The following is a 16,860-nucleotide window of genomic DNA, read 5'->3' as shown; positions in this document are numbered from 1 at the left end:
TAAAATTGTATGAAAGGTATCAAAGAACTGAAAATGCAAAAAGTGACCATTAAGGTATTACAGAGGTAGCAACTGCAGCAAGAGCGACTCGTAACTGGGTTGGGAGTACAAAGGAAAGAGGATGGAACTATCAGACTGAGAGGCTTAGAGGAAGGGTCTCTGGTCCTGGAAGCCCCATCTTTGGGGGAGGCGCACTGCTGGCTGCCGCTGGTGTCTCAGAGCGCCAGATGAGGCTGTTTCTGCCGGTGGTGGGATAACTGCAAACTGGGATCCGCTGCTGCTGTTGGGTTAAGAAGCACTGCTCGGGGGATGCTCACAGGACCTGGAAACTGGGAGGATGAGCAGGTCCCTTCTTCCTCCTGACCTCCAGGCTCCCTTAGCGCTCCTTGGTGGAGGGGCCTAACAGCAGACGGCAAACGAGGAAAGGTGGTTCGGAGTTCCAGCCTCAGCATCACAAAGCCCAGTGTAAAAGGATGGGTCAGACACAGCATTCAGAGCTTGATGACTGGAACAGAGACGACTCAGGAACATGGTTTCGATGTTTCCCCCCACACCAGTTCTGAAGAGTTTTACCACAGATTTTAATATCTGTTTTGTTGAAAGGGGCGTGAACAGCTACATGTCACTAATTTCTGCAAATTAATGCAGAATCTAAACTACAGAATATGTTTGGAAGAAACATAGCTTGAGAATTTTCAAGTATATACAGAACTGCTTTAATTGGGTCTTAAATAAATAAAAATGCATGTTAAATGCCCTGTGCAGCGAAGTAGGAAAAGACAATTAATTGTCTAGCTACTGAAGATTCTCTGTTATTAGGACAGAAGGACAGTCAGCTTTAAAAGCATTACTCAGAACATATGTTTCCTCCCCTCCCGTCTCTGCAATGTTTCTATTTTATAAAAGAGAGCAAACCAAACCTTTTTCCACCAGAACCACACTTGAGAGAAAGCAAATGCTAAACAGGAATTAGGAAAGAGAAAGCATCCCAAAGCCCATGGGGATGACAATTCCTGGTTAACTGTAAAAAATGGAGAACATAATTGAGACAGATGACCAGATTTAGGAAAAATAAACCTCACCATTAAAATCTAATTAAATATTTGCATTTCAGCATTAAGTTTCTTCTCAAAAGTTTTGTGAGCAGCAGGGTGACAGTGAAGATTATTGACTATAATTTGCTGAAGTTTTTAAACTAAATTAGTTTTGTGCAATGTATGGAAGCTTTACTCAGCTGTGCTTCTCCAGTGGCTGCCTTATTATTCTTTTAAAGTGAATCATTTATAACTGTTCTCAGAGATCTTTTATCAGCCACTTATCTCCTTCAACTGGACTTGTGACGCCAAGGGATAAAATGAATTGCTGGCTAATATTGTGAGAATTAATCAGACCACAACAGCGGGAGAGTAATGACTGACTTACATTTAGATATCTGCATTTGGCAGTAAAACCGCAACAAAAATATAAGGACGTTTAATCTTTGGCTTCGACTTGAACACTGGGACATGCTGGCAATACAAAAGACTAAATACAAGAAGTGTGTGTTTTAATTTTGGGTGATTAACTAATCTGAGGCATTTATTCTGGGAAGAAAGCTCTTATTTGATACAGAGAATTTTTTTTTTTTCATTTTGTGGTCCCTTTGAATGAAAACAGTCTAGTTTCCTTAGATTGTTTTTTTTCTATTAGAGAACTGTGGACTGAGGAAGGGAGTCTTTTGCCCCTCGTGTCACCTTCCTCTAAAGCCTACCAGTTCTGTTTGGTTCTCTTGGTTTCATTTCTGTCTTTCCCAGTTTGACTTCCAGCCTCTTGGCCTCACAATAACTTGGAAGAAAGCAGGCAAAACCAAGACCAAGATGGTGGAATGTTCCTGCTGCCGTTCTGTTGAAATGGTTGCATACATTGCTCTCTTTCCTTAGAGTCTGAATCTTCAAATAATAGGATTAGGGTCTTGGTTGCTACAGAAGCACTGGAGAAAGTGTACAATGGGAAATTTCCTGATTCGAGTCCATTGAGTCCATTGAAGGAGAGCATGTCCTATGATCAGAAGCCACTTTCTTCTTTTTTTTTTTTTTTTTAGGAAGATTAGCCCTGAGCTAACTACTGCCAGTCCTCCTCTTTTTTGCTGAGGAAGCCTGGCTCTGAGCTAACATCATTCCCATCTTCCTCTACTTTATACGTGGGATGCCTACCACAGCATGGTGTGCCAAGCATGCCATGTCCACACCTGGGATCCGAACCGGCAAAGCCCGGGACGCTGAGAAGCGGAACATGCGCACTTAACCGCTGCGCCACTGGGCTGGCCCGCCACTTTCTTCAGTTTACGTGTCTGCGGTCAGCATGTTAGTGGCATCCATTAGTGTCTAGTTCTGGCAATTAGTAGAAATGCAGGTGTCCTCCTCAGTAACCGTGTAGTTTTTGGCCTTTGTTGGGTACATGCCCATGTATATACCATATACACATATGTGAGTGACATCTGTTCACACAAACTCACATACATATTTTCTCCCTTTTCGGAGGTGCTGTGGCTTGGGGTAAATCATGTGAATTCAGAGACACCTGTGTTTAAAGCTCATTTCCATCTCCTAAGGCTTACCTCCTGGTCATGTTACTCTGCCTCTCAACACATTATTTTCCTCATGGGTAAAACGAGGATAATAGTATCTATTTTGCAGGGTTATTGTGAGGGTTAGAGATTGTAGTGAAAAGTACTTGACCCTCGCTCAACAAGTGATAGCACTGAGTCTTCCCACAATTGGTAGAGTCAGCTCCTTTGGATTCCCTGTATTTTTTTATTTTTTATTTTCAAGGGCAAGTTTTTTTTTACTTAGACATAATTGACATATAACTCTGTATTAGTTTTAGTGTACAATATAATGATTCGATATTTGCATATATTGGGAAATGATCACCACAATAAGTCTAGTTAACATCCATTACCGTACCTAGTTACCATTTTTCTTTTTTTTACATTTCCTGCCTTTTCTGGGTATAACAACGAACAAAGCCTGCACATTGACTGCACAGCCCCTGGATTGTAGCACTGTAAATCTGAATCTCTGAGTCTGACTTTGAATGAGCATAGCTCTAGCCAAGGAGAAGGAGCCCCCACAGAATCTTGTTGTTTTGTTTTTTGAGGAAGATTAGCCCTGAGCTAACATCTGCTGCCAATCCTCCTCTTTTTGCTGAGGAAAGCTGGCCCTGAGCTAACATCCATGCCCATCTTTCTCTACTTTATATGTGGGACGCCTGCCACAGCATGGCTTGCCAAGTGGTGCCATGTCCGCAACCAGGCTCCGAACCCGTGAACTCTGGGCCGCCAAAGCGGAATGTGTGAACTTAACTGCTGTGCCACTGGGCCAGCCTCTGTATCTTGTTTTTTGGTCTTTCTCAAGTCTACCTTCCTAATTCCCACAGTAGTTTGCTGTCTCTTCCTATAAACTCCTCAAGGGCAGAGACTGTGTCTTAGTTTTTTTTCTATCACAGGAGCTGGCACACAGGAGATGCGTAGCAGATGCTAAATAAAAGATACAATTATATCATTCTTTGTCTAAGATCTCCCTCACTTTTACTTTGCTATTTTGCCAACCAACTGCTCCTTTGGCTTTTTGTCTGAATTTGTTCCAGAATAGGACCTGGGGGATGGCGGATAGGTTTTATCTTGTGAACCAGCTCTGTAGGCAGCAAATCCCTGTTGGACTGTCATCCTGTCTCTAGTCTGAAAGAAGGCCGCGGTGAGTTAGTGACGGCTGTCACAAACCTGGGGCTGGGGAGCAAATATGTCATGCATTTGCTAGAGTTATTTCTTTTACCCATTGGAAATTAAACATCTTTGGGTGATTTCCTTACAGTCCAAAGGTTTGGCTGGCTGGAACAGGAGGAGGTTAGAAGGATGGGAATCTCTTCCTGGTCTCATTCCTTCCTCCAGCTTGACCTGAATATCACTGTAGTAAGGGATGACCTCTAGATACCTGAGGGGAGGGCAGTGGTCTTGAGTAGCCCTGTCACAGCCAGAGGCTGGGCAGATGTGCTATTCATCAGGTCAGTGTCTGGTGATGTCTGAATGGGGATCAAACTTCCTAAAGTCTCCTGCTGATGGCAAGAAGGAAATGTTTAAAGTAACACCTGACAATGACACCAGCTTCGCTTTTGGCAAATCCTGGACTTAATTTGGAATTCTGATCCAAAATTCTTAGTGATGTTAGAAAGATTAGCTCCCTGACCCTCCATCTTCTTTAAAATGGGAATGGAAATGTCAAACTTAACACAGGTACATGGGGCGTAAAGAAGGAAATTTTCTTACGGTGTAATTTGAAGGGAACATTCTTCTTCTTCTTATTACCATTTTCTTGCTGAAAGTAGCTTACATTTTAAATTAAAAATCAATCATACTTACTGTAAAAAATTCCAACAATACAAGAAACATGAAGAAGGGATCAACTCAAATCACACTAGCCAGGAATAACCAGCCATAACATTTTGATGAGCATTCTTCCAGGAATCTCTCTTTAGGAGAAACCATAAGATAACAACCAGTTTGGTGACCTAGTATGTTCTACTCACCAATATGTTCACAGATATTTTTCCATGTCAATAAATTTAAATCTATACTGTATTTCTTTTGAACTTCTCATTGTGGAAAATTTCAAATATATTCAAAAGCATTCAGAATTTGTATAACCCACCCCACCCCCGTCCTATTATCTAATTTTGTCTCATCCACACTTCCCTCTGACTCTCCCCCACTGGATCATCTTAAAACGCATCCCAGACATCATATCTGTGTCAGTTTCCTAGGGCTGCCATAACAAATTACCACAAATGCAGAGGCTTAAAGTAACAGAGATTTATTTTCTTGCATTCAGGAGACCAGAAGTCTGAAGTCAGGGTGTGGACAAGGCTAGTTCCTTCTGAAGACTTGGAGGGAGAATGTGCTCCAGGTCTTCTGGCTTCTCCTGGTTGCTGGCATCCTTGACATTCTTCGGCTTGTAGCTGCGTCACTCCAGCCTCTGCCTCTGTCACCACATGGCCTTGTTCCCTTTGTGAGTCTCTGTGTCCTCTTCTTTTCTTATAAGGATGACAGTCATTGGATTTAGAACCCACCGTAAGTCCAGGATGATTTCATCTTGAGACTTAATTACATCTGCAAACACCCTATTTCCAAATTTGGTCACATTCTGAGGTTTCAGGTAGACACGAATTTTGGGGGGAGACTATTTCATCTACTACAGTATCCTTTCATCTGTTAAATATCTCAGAACCAATGTTCTATTGTCTGAACATTCCCGTTTTTAAACCGGTTCTTTGCTAATGACAGGACAGGTTACATCTAGTTTTTCACTAAGCATACGTCTTGTCACTTCTGTGTAAGATGGCTGGGTCAAAGGGATTCACGTTTCTCATCCTGATGCACATTGCCAAACTATGTCCTGGAAAAAGTGTATTGATTTACACCTTCAAAATGATGTCTGAGTGTGCACTCACCTACCCTGGATTTTGCCCATGTCTTCAATCTTTACCAATTTAGTAGATGGGAAATATTTTTTATTTACATTTTTTTTGATTATAAGTGAGTAGGGGTGATGTTTTTTTTAAAAGGAAAGATATGCAACAGTGGTGGAAATAAGAGGGAAGAAGTGCTAGGAAGGCTTGAACGCTGTGGCTCAAAACTCATTCAGATCAAATCATTTCCACGAACACCACTTGTTTTGAGGAGTTCAGGGGAAAAGCACCAGAGAAATGCTATTAATCTTCTATATGTAGGGTATATACATTACACAGTGGGATGCTTATAGTAGAAAATGAATGCCCTGCAGATCAAGGAAATAACCTCTTTAAGTTTCTGTGGACAATTGTAACAAAACGTTCAATCTAGAGGAATTATTGCCCATTGGAGGTCACTTCTTTAACCAAGGGGCAATACTTTTTCCTATTACATATTTCACAGTCAGGTTGTATATTAGGCTTTTGTTCATTTTGGAGAAAAGAAAAAAGGCCATTCTAGATATTCTCCTGTTCTATTTACCATCAGCCAGACCTATGAGGTTAGCTAAGAGAGTTATAGGGTATGGCCAACTCTCTGGCTAAAGGTCAAAGGGCCACGGGGACTAGAATCATCAAATAGGAGGGTTTAAGACCTTAACAAAGACAGGCTTTGTTCCACATTTTACCTTCCTTCCCATTAACAATTTGCATTTAAATATATAAAATTTTTGTTTCGTAGTTACCAAAGTAATTCATGTTCACTTACAATAGGTAAATGATAAGGTGATACATATAGCAGAAAGCGAAAGTCCCCTCATATCACCCTAGGATAGAATAATTTTGAGTACATTTTCCCAGGTTTTTTCTATGCATATACAAACATTGCTATTACTACTTTTTATGAAATTGGGCTCACATTGCCTTGCCATTTGCTTTTTTCACTTGCTCATACATCTGGCGCATTTTTATCATGGAAACGTACACAGATCAGTTTCATTTTAACAGCTGCAGTATATACCGCTGGAGGGATGCATCATAATTTAGTTAGCCATTTCCCTATTGATTTGGGTTGTTGCCGATTTTTCACTCCTGCAAACAGGAGTTCATGCAGAATTGCATGAGTGCACTTCTGCAAATAGGAGTTCAAACAACTTCACACTGTCCATGCAGAATTGTACATTTTTGCAGGTATTTTTACAGGATAAGTTTTTAGATGAACAATTGCTGAATCAAAGGTTAATTCATACTTTACACATTGATAGATACTGTCAGTTTGCCCTCTTCCCTCCCCTGAGAAAGGTAGTTCCAGGTTATACTCCCACTAACAATGTATCTGAGTTCCTAATATCTTCAGGTTTGTTTGCTTTTTTGGAAATCAGAAAATTTATTTGATTACATGAAACCAAGAGGTCACCAAAGACTCCAACTTCTGATTTTGGGAGACACTTTACAGTGATGTTATTCTTTCTTGCTCAAAAGTCAAAGCGGTCTGGTAGATGCTCCACAAGACAGATTACCTGGGAGATCCATTGATCACCAAGAGGATTTGGGGACATTACTGTTACAGGAACCCATCAGTGTTGGATCTGAAGTAAATATTGACAGCTTAAAAACAATCCTTAATTTTGTATTCTTAGGCTCTTATCAGCCATTCTTAGCACAAATACTCTTCACTTAACAAGCTGTGTAATAATGATGACAGCAAATATTTCTTGAATGTCTACTATGTGTTGGCATTATGCATGTTTTATCTAATTTTGTCCTCACAACAAACCTGAAACTTCAGTATTATCCTATGCATTTTACAGATGGCAAATCTAAGACTCAGAGATAAAGAAATTTTCTCACAAAACTACTAAATGGAAAACTCAGGATTTACATTCATTGTCTAACCCTAAAGGTCGTGTTCTTTTCATGACCCAGGGTTCACTCCTAACAGCAACTCCTCAGCTCAGGCTTTGATTAATGGATTCACAATGGGCTACTGCGGTTCAGTGGTGTGGGCTTTGAAAACATCACCAGCTGTTTGAAGTTAAACATCACCCACCAACCCTTCCATTCGTCCTTCCTTCCTTCCTTCACTCACTCATTCACTTATTCATTCATCAAACATATATTAAACATATGCTATGTGCCAGATAAAAGAAGTATGGTTCCTGCTCTTGAGGCTCTCAGAGTCAAGCGAAGGAGACAGACATATAACCCAAATGTTTACAGGATTATAATGTAATGTAAAATGTTTACATATTATAATGAGGAATGTATTCAGGATGTCCTGGGGGCGCAGAGGGGGAGCATCTATTTCTGTCTCCACTTGTCAGGGGAGATTTTGCAAATTAAGAAACATCCCTTGATTCCACTGTCAAAAGCTGGGCAGGATTATATTAGGAATTTGACTTTTGACGGGAAAAGAGCAGGGACTTAGTGTTTCAAATGGAAAAAAATTATCCTTTTTATCTGATATTGTAGTTGTTTAAAAACTTAAATAATTTGAAGAAACCGAAACTACTGGTAAGTTTGCTGTGTATATGTCCAAATCTTTTAAAACCTACACATACACACGCAAACATGCCCCCCAGGTATACACCTACATGTGAGCAAGTCTATTATAATACTCTTCTATAATTTGTTTTCTTCATCTCAAAATAAATAGAGGTTATATATCAGTATTTACCTTACCTTGAATCTTTTAAACAGGTATATACTATTTCAGTATATGGATTTATCAAAGTTAATGTTTTCAGTCTCCATGGAACTTTGGTCATTGCCAATCTTTTACATTGTAAATGACGCTGCAATGAATCTCTCTGTGTGTTCTGTTTGGAAACTTGTTCAATTATTCACATAGGTTAAATATCTAGTGACAAATAGAAATGGCAAGCAATAGGATATATTGGAATATATGAGGAAGTCATTTGGTGTAAACCTAATTCGGCCTGACTTTGTTTTTTCCAAAAGGGCCTGACTGTGGCCATTGAGCACGCATTGTACATCTGCTTTAAACATTTACTATGGCAAGGACAAATGGCCTTAAGGTAAAGGTGCAACTTCCCCCACATTGGCATTTCCTTAGGGATAAGCATCTTTCCTTAGGCTAGGAACTGATTGCTGCACTCACCTTTGACCACCCAGCTCACCTGTGACCACCCAGCTCGAGACAACAAACCTGCCACCCTGCTGTGTCCACCGAGACAGCAGACCTACCTGCTGTGTCCATCAATCGCTGTGCCAACAGAGCAGTCTGGCAACTACTGTAAAAGGGACATTTCAATCATATGTGAAACATCCTGTTTGGGGGTATATAACCACTCTGTGCACCCCACTTCTTTGGTGCTCTTTCTTCCTTCGGGAAGAAAGGCCCCGGGCCATGGTCCTCACATTTTAGCTCAGAGTAAACTCACCCAAATTTTCATTTATAGATTGGTTATGGATTGTTTTCGTTGACACTAGAAAAGGAATTGTTGAATCAAGGCTGGGAATACATATTGCTAGATTGTCCTAAAAAGGATTATGTCAACAACACTGACTCCCGTTGTTTATGATAGTTCCGGAAAAGACTGGAATCAGAAAGAACCCAGTGCAGATCCCAGATCAGCCACTTTCTATCTCAAGTTGCTTATACCCGAATCTCAGCTTCCTCATCTCTGAAATCCGTTAGCAATACTTATCTCATGGGGTTATACAAATTAAGTGAGATCATCTTCATATATAAAGGATCTAAGAGCATGCTTAACACAAAACAATCACTTAATATGTGATGGTTACTGGGACTAGGGGAAGCTACAGCTCTGGGGAAGCACAAAGAATACTTTTTCATCCTCATAATAAATAAGCTGTTTCAGGCTCTTGGTGTGATGGGCTATTTAACGCACTTTTCCACAAGGAGATCTTAGAACTTGCCTTCCCACAAAGGGCTAAGGACTGTCCCCGCATGCCTGTGTCTTATATTTCCTTGCGTGCAGATCCCCCCAAGCATTTCCCTCCTTCTATCTTGTTTATCAGATTTAATGTATCCAGGACACCACCCTGTGTCTCTTAACGGCCAGGTTTAAGAATGCTTTTTTGTTTTATAACGTCAGGCCTTTAAAGGGTGTTGGTGATCTATAACCTGGGGCTGTTTTCTGAAGTCCTAGATCACTTGCAGTGAGATAAATTGGACCTACGTAGTAACACATTAAAAACAGGGACATCTGCACAGCTTCCCCCTCGTGCTTTATAACTGCTCTTTTCCTTTTAAATCCACATCTGTTATATAGTACCCAAGTAAATGGCACACATTTTGCTTAAAGACAGGACAGACTGTAAGGACTAAATTTTATTTTTTCTGACCATTAGTGCCTGCCATCAAACAGATTGTGAAAATGCACACATTTCAAGCCATAAGCAGGCATTTTGTATGCATCCCCACAAGGGAAACAATTCATTCCCCTTAAAAATATGTGTACGTGTGTGTATAAATTTATTTGTTACTATACATATTCATGTCTTTATTTAGGAAGTATTTTGAGATTTGCAGTGGGAAATTCTGAAATGAAACATTGTTGTGTGATTTAAAAGGGTGTTTTTTTGAACCACTCTTTTTTCAAGAATGACAGAATCTTGATAATTATTGAGGCTGAGTGAGGGCTACATGTGGGATCTTTATACGACTCTGCCTGTGCATGCTTAAAATTTTGCCTAATAAAAATTAAATTAAATAGATTATATTTTTCTGAGCCAAAATATAGCCTGTTTCACTGTGCTCTGTCCACTGCAGAACACATAAAATTCCACATTAGACTGAGAAAAGATCCTTAGAGCTTAGCTAAAATCAAATGACTGAGAACAACCAGGGTTCTGTTGGTCTTTGATTAGAGCCAAGTGTTTTCGTGGTATTATAATCTGACTGTGCTATGGAGAGTAGGGCAATTTACTTTGAATTGTAAATGTCCAACATAAGAATTTTTTAATCCCATTCTGTGCTCTCATCCTTTGATTATTTGAGATTTCAGTCTGTCTCATTTACCCTCTCCCTCCCTGCCACAAGGGCTATTCTACTTTTCAAGCAATACAAGTCAGACTCAGACTATGAGAATTAGCATTAGAAGATCAAGTTTTGAATCTTAGTACTGTGTAACTTTGAGAAAGATACTTAATTTCTCTAAAAATTTGGTTTTTGTAATACAGAAAATTGTTGTAAAAATAATCTTTATAGGACTGCTGTCAAGATTAAAAAAGAGAGTGAATAAAGACATGCTTTACAAATTGTGAAGCCCCTTCAGCTGGAGGATATCGTGATTGTATCCTGGTAGGGTTCTAGCATCTCAGGGAATGAAGAACAAAATACACACAGGAGAGGGTAATATCCTTCCTCTTTCTGGACCGGTGCTGAGGGAAAGTGTTTGATAACCTCATTCACATCAACTGGCGGTTTTCAAATGTTAACATGCCTTTGGGAGCTTGTTAAGATTCAGACTCTCAGACCAATCTCTGGGATACGGATTCAGAAGGTCTTGGGGGCTAAGAGTGTACATTTTTTATAAGCACCCCTAGTGATTCTGATGTAGATGGTCCAGAAGGTTACAATTTGAAGAGCATGGCTTCTAAGGTATAACAAGTTATTCTTTTGAGGGATATTTCTAGTTTAAAAGAAGACCCTGGGAGAAGGAAGTACTTAACCCAAAGGAATAAGTCACGAGGAATGAAATGTCAGAAGGCAGCGTAGGGAAGCTTTGAGTGGCACCTCCCCAGGGTCCTTCAAACTTTGCTCTACAATGATCATAACTAGATTTAAACAGACCATCTTGGCCTTTTCATTGTGGGACTGTGAAAGGGAATAACTCTATTTTCCTCTCTCTACTCTCACTACTCACAGAACACTTCTTAAAACACTTCTGACATCAGATGTGTGGGTTTCCCACATTGAGTAATTCTCCAACTCTCTGGACACCAACTGGGTGTCCTACAATTTAACTCAGTTCTGCTATTATCTACCTGGAGTTAGTGCTATATTCCACAGATGAAGAGCTCAGTCTCACAAGAATGTGCCCACTCCCCCAACTTCAGATGGCAATCAGAAGTCCAGGATGTCCTCTGTGCTTCTGACTGACCAGCTGTAAATTGGACGTTGCCACAACCCTCTCCTCGGGTTGGACAATTTGCTTGAGTGGCTCACAGAACACAGAAAACAGTTTACTTACTAAATTACCAGTTTATTATAAAATATTGGTTTATTATAAAAGGATACAACTCAGCAACAGGCAGATGGAAGAGATGTGAAGGACAAGGTATGGGGGAAGGAGCTTCCATACCTCTCCAGGAGTTGTCACCTTCCCAGTATCCGCCCATATTCTCCAACCCCAATGGAGTTTTACGTAGGCATGATTGATTAAATCATTGGCCATTGTTGATTAGGTCAATCTTAATCAATCTTGGGGCTGGCTGTGGGTGAGGGGTGGAGGTAGGGTGGTGGGGTTGAAAGTTCCAACCCTCCAATCATATGGTTGGTTCCCTTAGCAAACAAACCCCCCATGATTAGAGCCTTTCTAAAAGTCACCTCATTAATATAAACTCGATTCTGGTTGACAGGGGCTTGTTGTGAACAAAAAAAGATGCTCCCTTTCATCTTGATTGCTCTTGTCACTTAGGAAATTGTTGGTTTGCAAATTGGGCTCCCCACCCCACCCTCAACTCCGAGGGCAAGGAGAGAGGGAAGAAAGAGGCAGGCCACTCCAGATTGGTGGTGGGTTTTACTGCTAGGGCAACTTACATATGAAGCTTGTCTTGGGCGGCTGCAAGAGGAGTAGATCTCTGCACCTTCTCGCCAGTACCTTAAAAGTTTTAAAGAGGCTTTAATTGGGTTCAGTCGTGTATAGGGTCTAGATGGTCTCAACACATTGCACTCTCAAGGCTGTGTCCTTGGATGTGGGCAGAACTACATTCTAAGGACAGGGGAGGGGTGAGGAGCACCCTATCGCCCGGTCTAGTTCGTGGGTCAACTGGCGGTCACGTCCTCTCCATGACCTCTTCAAACAGAAATTCCAAGAGTTTTAGGAACTCGGTGCCAGGAATGGGAGGAAGACCAAATATATATTTGTTATAAATCACAATATCACAGGCTACCTCGTATTGAAGCCTGTCTGGGCGATTTTGCTTCTATGTGGATCTATCCTTAAGGGAATGTTGTTCTGGAGACTTTATTTGTATTTTCTGAATTATTTTGAGTGTGATTATTGTTTTGTCAGAAAACTATAGCTTTTACTTTAGATAATTGATTTTAGAGGGGTTTGTTGCACTGTGAGATGTGATTTTTATTTAGACTTAGGGCTGAAATATTTCCTGTGGGGAGCACATCTTTGGGTTTGTAATGTAAGCCAATGGAAAAATAGATTTTGATTAAAAGAAAATTGCTTTATAATAAACTTTTTTACAAGAATTGGAACAATTGCGTTAGATGAGATTGTCCTGTATACCTCCTCTCCAAACGTTATTTACTTTTTACAATATGGCTCTTTTTCAGAGTTCTCTTTATCCTCTGAGGTTTGCCTTCTCCATTCAGACTGCTTGAATTTGATTTCCTAATTATGCAATATTTAAGGCAAATAATATGAAGGATATAAAAGCGTTTCTGAAAATATAGCAGTGTAAAAATGTAAGAGATTATTAATATTATGGAGCCTCCTTCCTCTTTTGTACCTTTTATGCCATGCCTGGATTCTCAAGAGGTTTGGCATGAAGGATGTTCTAATTATAGACTATTCTCTGCTTCCATAGAACCCTGCCCGGAATCTCTACTTCCTACTCTGTAACTTAACGTGACCAAATTAGAATATAATGTTAAGTTTCCCTTTATCAGTCTTCTATAAATTCAGGGCCAAGGGTGGAGGTGGAAGTGGAGAGATAGGTACAACGGGGAGAAAACATCTTGCCTGACTACTTTCCTTAATGCTGGTTTTAAGCAGACTGCTGAGCTGTTTTATCTACGTGCTAGAGTGTGGTGATGACCTCTTCTCAAGGTCTTTAAAAGAGCACATAAGGATCATGTCTCCTTCTCTTTACTGCTGTTTCCATCAGGTTGCTATCAGGAGATAGAATTCATCCCAGATGGCTCAAAATAAAGAACCCTAATGGAGTGGTTACTTTCAGATGTGTGGGTAGGTTTAGAGGTTGAGGCAGCCAGGTACTAGCAACAATGAGAAATTGTTGCCACCCATAGGACCAAAAAACAAGGGAAGGAAATAGTGTTGTGGTAGTCTAGCAGCAATAAGAGCCACGAGGACAGGCTGCCTGGCAAAGCTGTGGCAGTGGATAACACATTTCTACAACGCAACACTTTGAGTTATTATTGATTCTCTAAGTTAAAGTATTTTTGGCTGGAATGCATGAGTGTGGCGATTGAGCTGAGAAATATTAGTTGATCAAATCTTTTCACATGAAAGAATTGGAGCTGGGGAAATTCTAAGTGACTTGAAAACATTTTATATGTGAGTTTCTGTTTTTCATCGTCAGAAAAAATAATTTGGATAACATATTTTGCAGGAAAGTGCATTATTGGTATCATAGCTATTAACACATTTTATTGTCAATTGTCTACAAGTTAGTAAAGGCTTTTGAAAGCGGACATTTCACTGTTAGTCTTCTGAACCCAGAGATTTCTTAACATTATGATTTTGATGTGGCTCCTTTGACAGGTTTTGTCACCAAACTTTCTACTTTTATTAAAAATATTGCCAAATTTGTAAACTATTGAGTTTTATGCTATACCTAAGGCACACGTTCTTGCTGAATCCCACTCAGGGTTATATTGTAAACTGAGGGTGATGGATGGGATGAGGAATGGGTGAGTTTCAAAAAATGGTGGCCACATTAAAAAAACGATGACATCAAAATGACAGTGGTAATGTGGCTAGGTAAAAAATAAAAATAAAGATGTTCTGCTTATTTGCATGTTATTATTTACCCTAAATTGTGAGCAATTCAGCTGAAATTGAGTTTGGACTCACCATATGAATATAAATTGATTGATTGCTAGATGACTAAATTGCAGTATTGCCACTTATCCCAGTTAAACAATCTGGCTTGAAGGAAGGGGAAACCACAAGAGTCTGTAGCATTTGACAGAACCAAGGCTCTGTAAAGAACTATGGTGGTGACTATGGTAGTGTTGGGGGTGATGGCAAGTATGGTAACAATGAGGGATGGTGGACTTGGTTGTGGTGGTTGGTGGATAATGTTGGTAATGATGGTGAAACAAACATGGAGATGGATATGCACATGATGGTGGTGGTGGTGGAGCTGGCAACATTAGTGGTTGAACTGGTATCATTGGTAGTAGAGCTAACAGTGTTTGTGGTGGTGGAAGTAGTAATGAAGGTTGTAGAGGTGAAGATAGTGAGTTGGGAGTAGAGCAGGTGTTGGAAGTGAAGATGTTAATGAGGATGGGGAAAGTGATAACAATGATATCGATAATTCCAAAAGTGATGGCAAGGTTTAGAAATCATGAAGCTTTATGAAGTAAGGTGATGCCACATGACCTTAAAATTTTTTTATATGTCTTTGGTCAGAAACAAACAACAAAGTCCAGTAAATTTACTTGCACAGAGATTTGTCAAACTAAGCGCTCACTTTGCAGATGCTCTTTAAGCTTTTCCTTAATTACAGATATTAGCATCATGCTGGGCCATAAAGCACCACTCCTGTCAATTTTAACACAGTGCACAAGTTCTTCTAATAAATATTATTCAACCCCAATTATTGGAAAGTTTTAGAGTAAACCCGGCTTCCCCTATTCAATACAGGGCACAGTGCACTTGAAAGTTGATTTTTATCTTGAAAGTAATGCTATTTAGTCAGGGATTATCTTTTATCTCTGTTTGCAAAACAGCTGGAAGTGTAGCTACTGAGATTTGGTATTTGTCTTCCTGCACTCGACTGCCAAGCAAAATCATTTCATTTGTAATCAACGGAATGTACCTTCATAAATTAGCATAAACATATACCACTGAAGGACCGAATCTACAAGACTGACTTTCTAGCAGACATAATATATGATCTTTTTTTGGAATAGAAAGAGTTTTCTTTGCCTCTCTATGTATTTGAAATTAAACAAAAGTGCTCAGAGTAACATTTCCCTTTTTCATTGTTTAAAGGAAGCCTCCACACCTCGCCCTGCCAACAGGTGACTTCTCCTTCCAGAGACCAGCATAAGCTCTGCTCAACAAATTTGTGCTGCTTAAACAATTGAAATAAGTTTTCTTATTTGATATATTTAAGAGTATCAGGTACAGAGAAAAACACACTTAGTAACCACGCTTATATTTATTGAATTGTTTCTATGCCACCGGGCACTTTTCATGGATTATCTTGTGGTATGTTCTAATACTCTCCTCAGCTTACAGACAAAGAGAATGAAGCTTAGGGAGCCACGCGAGTACAGGGCTTAGCCAGGATTTGGACTCAGCTGGCTGCTGGAACCCACACTCTTAACCGTTATGATATGCTTCCTGTCAGATTTCTGACAACGTAGAACTTAGCTCAACTTTTCCCTTTCCTTGGAAAACAAAGTAGATTTATTCTTTTACAAACTTCTGGATTTATTAGGATTGCCCTCCAGAAGAGATGGAAACCACATGAAAATGATCCATTTTGCTCTTGACTTGGGAATATTTAGTTAAATGAAGAGATTGGAGTTAGACATTCTGGATGTTAGTCCTTGTTCTGCAAACCGACCCATGTGATTATGGCAGTCTCTTGACCGCCAAAGACTTGGAGAGTCAGAGACTCAGTTTTCCTAAGAATCTGCCATACCCGTCTTAGAGAGTAACAGCCTCCTGTAAAGACTAAAGACTCTAAGTAACTTGTTACTGGACCACCGCAGTGAAGTCTTGGTCTCCCTTCCTCTGATCTCCATCTTTCAAAGCTGTTCTCCACACTTTTGCTAGAATACTTTTTCTAAAGTGCAACATTAACCCTGGCTCTTGTCTGCTCCAAATCCTTCTTTATCCAACCATTACCTATAGGGTAAAGTAAAAATGCTTACTCTGATGGTATTCGAAGTTGTTCTCCCTAACCCTAACCCTAACCCTAACCCATTTGGCCTTCTCGTTATATCTTGCACCATTCTCCGTTCAGTAGGCTATCAACCAGTTAAACAGAATTATTTGTTGTTCCATTACTCCTTGTCTTCATGCCATTGCTCATGTGTTGAACTGCTTGTCAATTACCTACTTAAATATTTATGTCATATTACTATGGACTGAATTGTGTGCCCCCCATACCCCATTCATGTTGATGCTCTAACCCCCAATGTGAATGTATTTGGAGAGAGGGCCTTTAAAGAGGTAATTAAGGTTAAATAAGGTTGTAAAGGCGGGGCACTAATCTGATAGGGCTGGTGTC

The sequence above is a fragment of the Equus quagga genome, chromosome 6 (genome assembly GCF_021613505.1).
Source record: "Equus quagga isolate Etosha38 chromosome 6, UCLA_HA_Equagga_1.0, whole genome shotgun sequence".
Taxonomy (NCBI): Eukaryota; Metazoa; Chordata; class Mammalia; order Perissodactyla; family Equidae; genus Equus; species Equus quagga.
This window is presented reverse-complemented; position numbering follows the sequence as displayed.